This window comes from Mustela putorius, unplaced genomic scaffold (assembly GCF_011764305.1).
Source record: "Mustela putorius furo isolate JIRA1106 unplaced genomic scaffold, ASM1176430v1.1 tig00000407_pilon_pilon_pilon, whole genome shotgun sequence".
In the NCBI taxonomy this organism is placed as follows: Eukaryota; Metazoa; Chordata; class Mammalia; order Carnivora; family Mustelidae; genus Mustela; species Mustela putorius.
Window position 1 is genome coordinate 272,027 of NW_025421373.1, and position 7,576 is coordinate 279,602.

Here is a 7,576-nt window from a genome sequence, read left to right on the forward strand (position 1 = left end):
GCAAAAGTATTGGTGAACATATGAATTAAATCAAGTGATTGATTGTTGCTATACATTTCATTTATTGGGAATTGACTAAATTTTATTCCAATGTTAATCACTCAGGTCTTTCTAAAAGAAAATCAAACAAGCAAATAAGCACAAAGAAAATAAAAATATGTAAAAATTAATGACCCAAATCTCTGCACCAGAACACTTTTTCAGCATTTCCCCAAACATTATTTCCTCCTTTCTATCTCAAGCACACAGAAGTACAAGATAAAACATACTGGCTTAAAGAGAAGCAAAATAAAAGGAATAAAATCTTGCTGTACAAATAAAAACATGTAAATTATAGATATAGAAGGCTGATTAGTTATTGATTAGAAATTGGTTAGAAATTGCTGAGCATATAGACTCATTGGTGAATGAGTCTCTCAAATGAGAGCATAGAACAGCTGTTCAAAAGCTCATTTACTCCCCATCAGTTTGACTTTGATGTTTGGGAAATTTTTTTTTTTTTTTCCAGAATGAACTCTACCCTTACATTTTATTAAAAGAAAAAACATCGTGGGTTTCCCAGCAGCTCACCTGAATTGAAAAAGTAACATGATTCAATGTGAAAATAAGAAACTGTCTGCAAATCTCTGAGAGTAATAAACTTCAATAAACAGTGCATACAGCGGTCATACTGAGCAACAAGCTCTCATACAGAATAAAATATTTTAATATGTTTCAAATCCAAATTTCTCTTTAAAATCATTCATGAAAAGGACTCTCAAGTAGCCATCAGCACCCCAATTAGTCAAGCATCAGGAAGCTACATTCCAGCTTTTTCATATACAAAGAGACATCTTTTCACCCATCAGTTCCTTCGAATGTCTTTTAGACATTGGGAAAATAAAAAGGCTTAACGGACTTTTTTTGCTTCTCTAACACTCCCATTTTTCTAGTTCTTCAAATAAAGAAAATCGAATTTGCTGAACACCAGAAATTTGTTAATGTGCTGTATGTTAATATGTTGTATAAACCATATGTTCTGTTGGTTGACCGTCCGCAGCTGTTCAGCCAGCTGGTAACTGGTTAACTGGTTGTTAAATGCCTCCTCTGTAAGTTCTTCACTTTGTCCACCCAGAGCTGCGACTGTTCCCCCAATCCCTTTCTCTCCTTTCATAGCCTCTCTGAATTTCTGAAGGTATAATTTTAGAGGTTCTACATAACTGTGGAAGCCTGGAGCAGACATGGCAGGGGGCTTATTGTCTCCATTGATTGTTTTCCATTGCTGTTGACAGCATCTTTCACTTGCTTCCGATGTTACAAAGCGAATGAACTCACACATTCTTAAACACATTGTTTGGCATCTTTTGCAGTCTTTCCCATTTGAGGTAAGGCATTTTTCATGATCCTTGCTGCATTTGTAATTAGAAGATCTATATCTTGTTCTCTAAGACTTTCTTTTGGACCATTTTGTCTTCATGCTCATTCAAGCTCTCCTCGGTATCATCATGAGGTGGTGTAACAGACTGACTTCCTGCTGACATAGTCAGCAGAAATGTGTGGTTGAGAAACACATGTTGTAGCAAGATCACCATCCATCTCCAATGCAGCCCTTGTTGGCCCCCACGTCTAATCAGCTGTTTGGTCAGGCAGGAAATGGCTGCAAAGGAACTAGTTCTGGTGTGGAGCTACCAAATCTTACTTTTTTTTTTTTTTTTTTAAATACACTGTTTTTTGAGGAGTAGTGAGAAGAACAGTCTAAAAGTATGAAGAAAAATTCCAGATCGATAAACTATTTGATATATCATTTGAAACAAATCATTTAAACTAAAATAAATAAATAAGTTTATAAATAAATACACAAAAATAAATACTGAAATGCATTGTTACTTCACTTCTGGAGTACCATGTGTCTATACCATGTTGCATTCCAACCAGCCATATATGAGAGTTCTTGCTCAACATCCCTGCAAGCATTTTGTGCTGTCAGTGATCTTGATTTTGGCCATTCTAAGAGTTGTAGAGTGTTATCTTATTGTTGTAATTTTCATTTCCCTGTTGACATTTGGGGCAGGGCATCTTTTCATATGCTTATTTCTCATCTTGTACCTTCTTTGGTGAGGTGGCACTTAAGACCTTTACCCCATTTTTTAATCAGAATGTTTCTTTTTTTAAATTTAAATTTAATTAATTAACATAGAGTATATTATCAGTTTCAGATGCAGAGTTCAGTGATTCCTCAGTTGTATATAACACCCAGTGCTAACTACTTCACAAGTCCTTCTTAATGTCCATCTCCCTGTTACCCCATCACCTCACCCCCATCCCCTTCAACAGCCCTCAGTTTTTTTCCTATAGTTAAGAATCTCTTACAGTGGGCACCTGGGTGGCTCAGTTGGTTAAGCAACTGCGTTTAGCTCAGGTCATGATCCTGGAGTCCCGGGATCCAGTCCCACATTAGGCTGCCAGCTCCATGTGGAGTCTGCTTCTCCCTCTGATTTTCTCCCTTCTCATGCTCTCTCTCTCAAATAAATAAATGAATAAATAATCTTTAAAGAAAAAAAAAAAATCTCTTATGGTTTCTCTCTCTCTCTGATTACATCTTGTTTTATTTCTCCTTCCCTTCTTCTATGCGCCTCTGTTTTGATTCTTAATTTTCACATATGACTGAAATCATGTAATAATTGTCTTTCTCTAATTGACTTATTTGCTTTGCATAATATCCTCTAGTTCCATTCACATCATTGTAAATGGAAAGATTTCAAATTTTTGACGGCTAAGTAATATTCCATTGTATATATGTACCACTTCTTTATCCATTCATCCGTCAAAGGACATCTGAGAGCTTTCCATAGTTTGGCTGTTATGGACATGCTGCTATAAACATTGGGGCTTAATGCTGAATTTTAAAAGTTCTGTATGTTTTGGTTAACAGTCCTTCATTAGATGTGTATTTTACAAATATTTTTTCCCAGCCTGTGGCTTGTCTTCTTATTTTTTTGGCATTGTCTTTCACGGAGGAGATTTTTTAAAGGACTTTTAACAAAATCCAGTTTATAGATTATTTCTTTGATGGATAAAAAGTTATCATCATAGCCAAGGCATCTAGGTTTTCTTCAATATTTTACAATTACCTCTGTGATATGTTTGTAGTTATTTTTGGTGAAGGGTCTAAGGTCTGTGTGTAGATTTAGCTTTCTACATGTGAATGCTCAGTTGTTCCAGCATCACTTGTTGAAAGACCATATTTTCCCCATTGTATTTTCTTTGCTTCTCTGTCAAAGATTAGTTGACTGTATGCATGTGAACTATTTTCTGGCTCTCTATTTTGCTTTGATGATCTGTCTACTCTTTCACCAATACTGTAATTATCTTGATTACTGATTGAAGATTTATAAAATAAGCCTTATGAATGGGTATTAGTATCAGTCTTCCAACTTTATTTTTCTCCTTCAACTAAGTATATTCTTGATGAACTATAACTTTATAAATTTATCTTATAAGAAAATCTCAAGAAAAATTAATACTAAAATATAGTCATTTTTATAAAAGAAGGTAGCAAATACTCATCATCATAAGTATGAAAGACAAAAGAATACATTTCAGCCTTTTTTTTTTTTTTACATTGAGAGAATTTAACTGGAAAATAATTGTAACAACAACAAACTAAAATCTCTCCGGGTAGAATTTGGGAATTCTAGTATGAATCTAATGAAGAATGTGGAAGCAAAAAATGCTTCCAAGGATAGATAAGGTATAGAAAAAATTCACTATGATGACTACTTGGAAACAGGTGAAATGCATGGAAAATAATAGGAGTGACATGTAAAGGCTGCTTTTAGGCAATAGGATTGAACAATGGAATGCAAAAAAAAGAGCCCACAGCTATCATCACATGGCTGAATACAAACAGGCCCATTAGGCCACCCACCCTGAAATATCCATAAGCCCTAGCTAACCCATGGGTTACTTTCAACCACACACAAGTACCAAGAAAGGGAAAAGTCCATATTTTGTCATACTTTCTCATCTTCCCCCTTTTAAAAATTCCCCACCCACTGCCTCCATGCAGAGAGTCTCTTTTCTGCTGTCCTGTCCATGGCTCCTTTTTGGTGGATTCAGTCAACTTCTATCTCCTTTGTTCTGCCCCCAGATGAATCTTTTAACTCCCATGCCACCAGCCTCCACCTTATTCATCACCCCAGACCTGGGGGCCCCCATCCCATCTGAGAGACACCACATGGCATATTTTAAAAATAGAAAAATGCAATGTAATAATTTTAGACCTTATTCAAATTAATATTTATCAGGTTTACTGATTAGCAAGGGGTTTGCAAGGACCCAGGATTAGGATTTGGTCTTTTATTATTCTAATCTCAGCTGTCTGAACATATAGCCAGTCTAACTTTTTCCCGTGTTTGGACACAAGTTTAAAGAAGTTAGGCTTTCTTTTAGCACAGCAGTTGAAGGGAGATATGGCTCTGCTTTGGGGGGTCAACTAAGGTAACAAGTGCCAAGATGTTAAGGACTATGATGTGAGAAACAAAGCAACGAAAAAATTAAGTTCTCTTACTGCCTGCAGCCCACTGACAAGTCTTTGAAACAGGTAGTGTGACCTCCCTTTAGGAACTCAGCTTCCTCTATGTTGACACTTTGCTAAAGCAAAAAGGCAACCTTAGCTTAACATTATCCTCATCCCCTAGGGTCCTGTGAGTCTACTTTAACATACAGAGATTCCTTTGGAGGGGCATCTGGGTGGCTCAGTGGGTTAAGCATCTGCCTTGGGCTCAGGTCCTATGATCAAGCCCTGCATCGGATTCTCTCCTCAGTAGGGGAGTCTGCTTCTCTCTCTGTGATTTCTCTCAAATAAATAAATAAAACCCTTAAAATTAATTTAAAAAAAAAAGGAAAAGAAAAAGAAATTCCTTTGGATACCTTCTTTATCTCTATCCCCCAAGATATGTATTTTCAATCATCTCCCAAGCATATGACCACTGATATATATGTGAAAGGTCTTATGACTAAGGTGTTATTGGACAATAAAAAGTGACTTTTCCTAAGAATAGCTAGCCCCCACAAGTTCCTGGAAACCTTACTTCCAGTATTCCTTAGAGACTTAAACTATCTCTAACCCATTCCCAACTTGAAAGTATATAATCAGTCACCTGTTACAACCCCAGGGCAGCTCTTTTGTCACAGGTCCTGTCCCTGTGCTTGAATTAAACCATCCTTTTGCACGAAAGAAGTCTCAAGAATTCTTTCTTGGCCATCGGCTCCAAACTCCAACATTTCCACATCAGACTGTAATACAGTTTACTTTGGAGCTAGTTGCTTTCTTGCTTATTTGTACGTTTTTTGGTCCAGTTTTGATGCCCTGACTAAAGGTCAGGTCACTTCCCCTTCTTGAGCAATTCATTAAATCCACATGTCAATCAGGTCCCTTGTTGGGCTTTCATTGATGGGAACTTTAAATATCAGCCCAGGGACCACGCACCAGACTCTGTACTCTAGTACCCCAGGGTCCACCAAAGTTATTCAAATTAGCCAATCCCCAGGGAGTCTGAGAAAGTTGAGTACCATTGCTCTGCTTGTCGCATAACAGTTTGCTGTTACCCTTTACAGAGGCAGCCCCCTATGTGGGCCCTGTCTGGTAGCTTTTTTTTTTTTTTTTTTTTTTTTAGTTATACTACAGAATTCTTCCTTCTAGACATTCAAGTGTCATTACATTCTGTCCCACCATCAAAAGAATATTTAAATTTTATGTAACAAGGAGGGATACGTTAGACACATAACAACTGAATGCAGTGAACATCACATTCAAAATTGAAAAAAAAAAAATCTAGCCCTACAGTTTAACAAGATAAAAAGGATGAGTATAGAAATTAAGTGACATAACATACACTCTTTAAAAAACACTACTATAGGGACGCCTGGGTGGCTCAGTGGGTTAAGCCACTGCCTTCAGCTCAGGCCATGGGCTCAGCATCTTGGGATGGAACCCCATGTCGGGCTCTCTGCACATCAGAGAGCCTGCTTCGCCTTCTGTTTCTGCCTGCCTCTTTGCCTACTTGTGATCTCTCTTTGTCAAATAAATAAATAAAATCTTTAAAAAAATAAATAAAAATAAAAATAAAAATAAAGAACACTATTATAGAGATAAAAGAGGATACACTATGATTAGTTGCCAATATGGTATGAGTTATTTCAAAGGAAAAGGAAATTTGGAAAAGGAAATGGGATGACTACTGACGGTGTTAATGAGGTTTTACCCACACATAGCACTGGAGGTACATAAAGACCTGACTGTTCTAATGGCAATGATTGATTAGAGACCTTGTTAAAATTCTCAAAGTAACAAAAGATAAATCAGATTTTTGGACTTCTATTTGGGCATAGACAAATTTAGACTTTAGCATGGAAATAGCATCTTAATATTCTGAAATTATATTTGAAAAATTATTTTTTTCAATAATGTTCTGACCCACAGAAATTACAGATTTCTACACAAGAATTATTAATATTCTTGCATGTTCAACTTCTGACTTTGTCACTTCACCTAATTCAGAAGTCAGAAGTCTTCTTCTATCTGTTCCATCATTTCAAAGGTTTTGGTCTATAAAGCCAACCAACCATTAGTTTCTCTTTCTTGGTCACAAAGGCAATGATCTGTTACAGAAATTAGTTTGATTTTTTTTCTCTTTTTACTAGATTACTGAGTTTTATCACATTTTATTTGAATACACTTTGAGACAAATACATCTGCTTTATCATTAATGCTTATTTTCAACACTTCCTTTTTCTCATTTTGTCAGGTGTTTTTTCCATTAACTTTGTACATGCATTAATATGTGTAAAAATATTCCTTTTAGGTCTTTTCATAAAATAGAACTGTTAAGCATTTTCAGTCCTCATAAAACTGGTTTTTGTATAAGATCATGATTCAGCTTTTGGGATATTCCTTGACTTCAGAGTATATTTTTAAGATTATTAATCAGTTGAAATTAGCTATATAATATACAGATAATAAGTTGGTGCTTCCTTAGTTATATTCCCCACTTTTAGTTTGACCTAAGACGTGACTACCAAACCAATATATTGTTTATATACTCTCTGCCTGTATTGTGAAAGCAGCCTCTCCCCCCCCAAAATAGAAAAAAGACAGAATAGACATCCCATTATGAAGCTAAAAGAATCTATTCATAGATTAAACAATGGTTATCCTTTTTTCAAAGATTTTATTTATTTATTTATTTGACAGAGAGAATGCACACAAGCAGGCGTCGTCGCAGACAGAGGGAGAGGGAGAAGCAGACTCCTCACTGAGCAGAAAGCCTGATGCTGGACTGGGTCCCAGGACTCTGAAATCATGAATTGAGCTGAAGGCAGATACTTACCTGGCTGAACCACCCAGGTGCCCCAACAATGCAGGTGTCTATAAGAATATCATCTTCACATAATGGAGAGCATCTGGTAAAAACCCTAGAGAATTCTGAAATCTCTTAACCTCATGTGGAGTATTATCTATGTGGGTGGTCTCTTTGTTCCATAGCTCAGTCTCTGTGCAGTCCACTTGGGGATGTGTCAAATAATTTCTTTCACC

At 36.4% G+C, this 7,576-nt stretch overlaps 1 pseudogene; it reads right to left on the reverse strand.

Annotated features, from left to right (window-relative positions):
* Positions 1 to 911: 911 nt before the first annotated feature.
* LOC101676338 lies at positions 912 to 1,575 on the reverse strand (annotated as a pseudogene).
* Between the last annotated feature and the right edge of the window lie 6,001 nt (positions 1,576 to 7,576).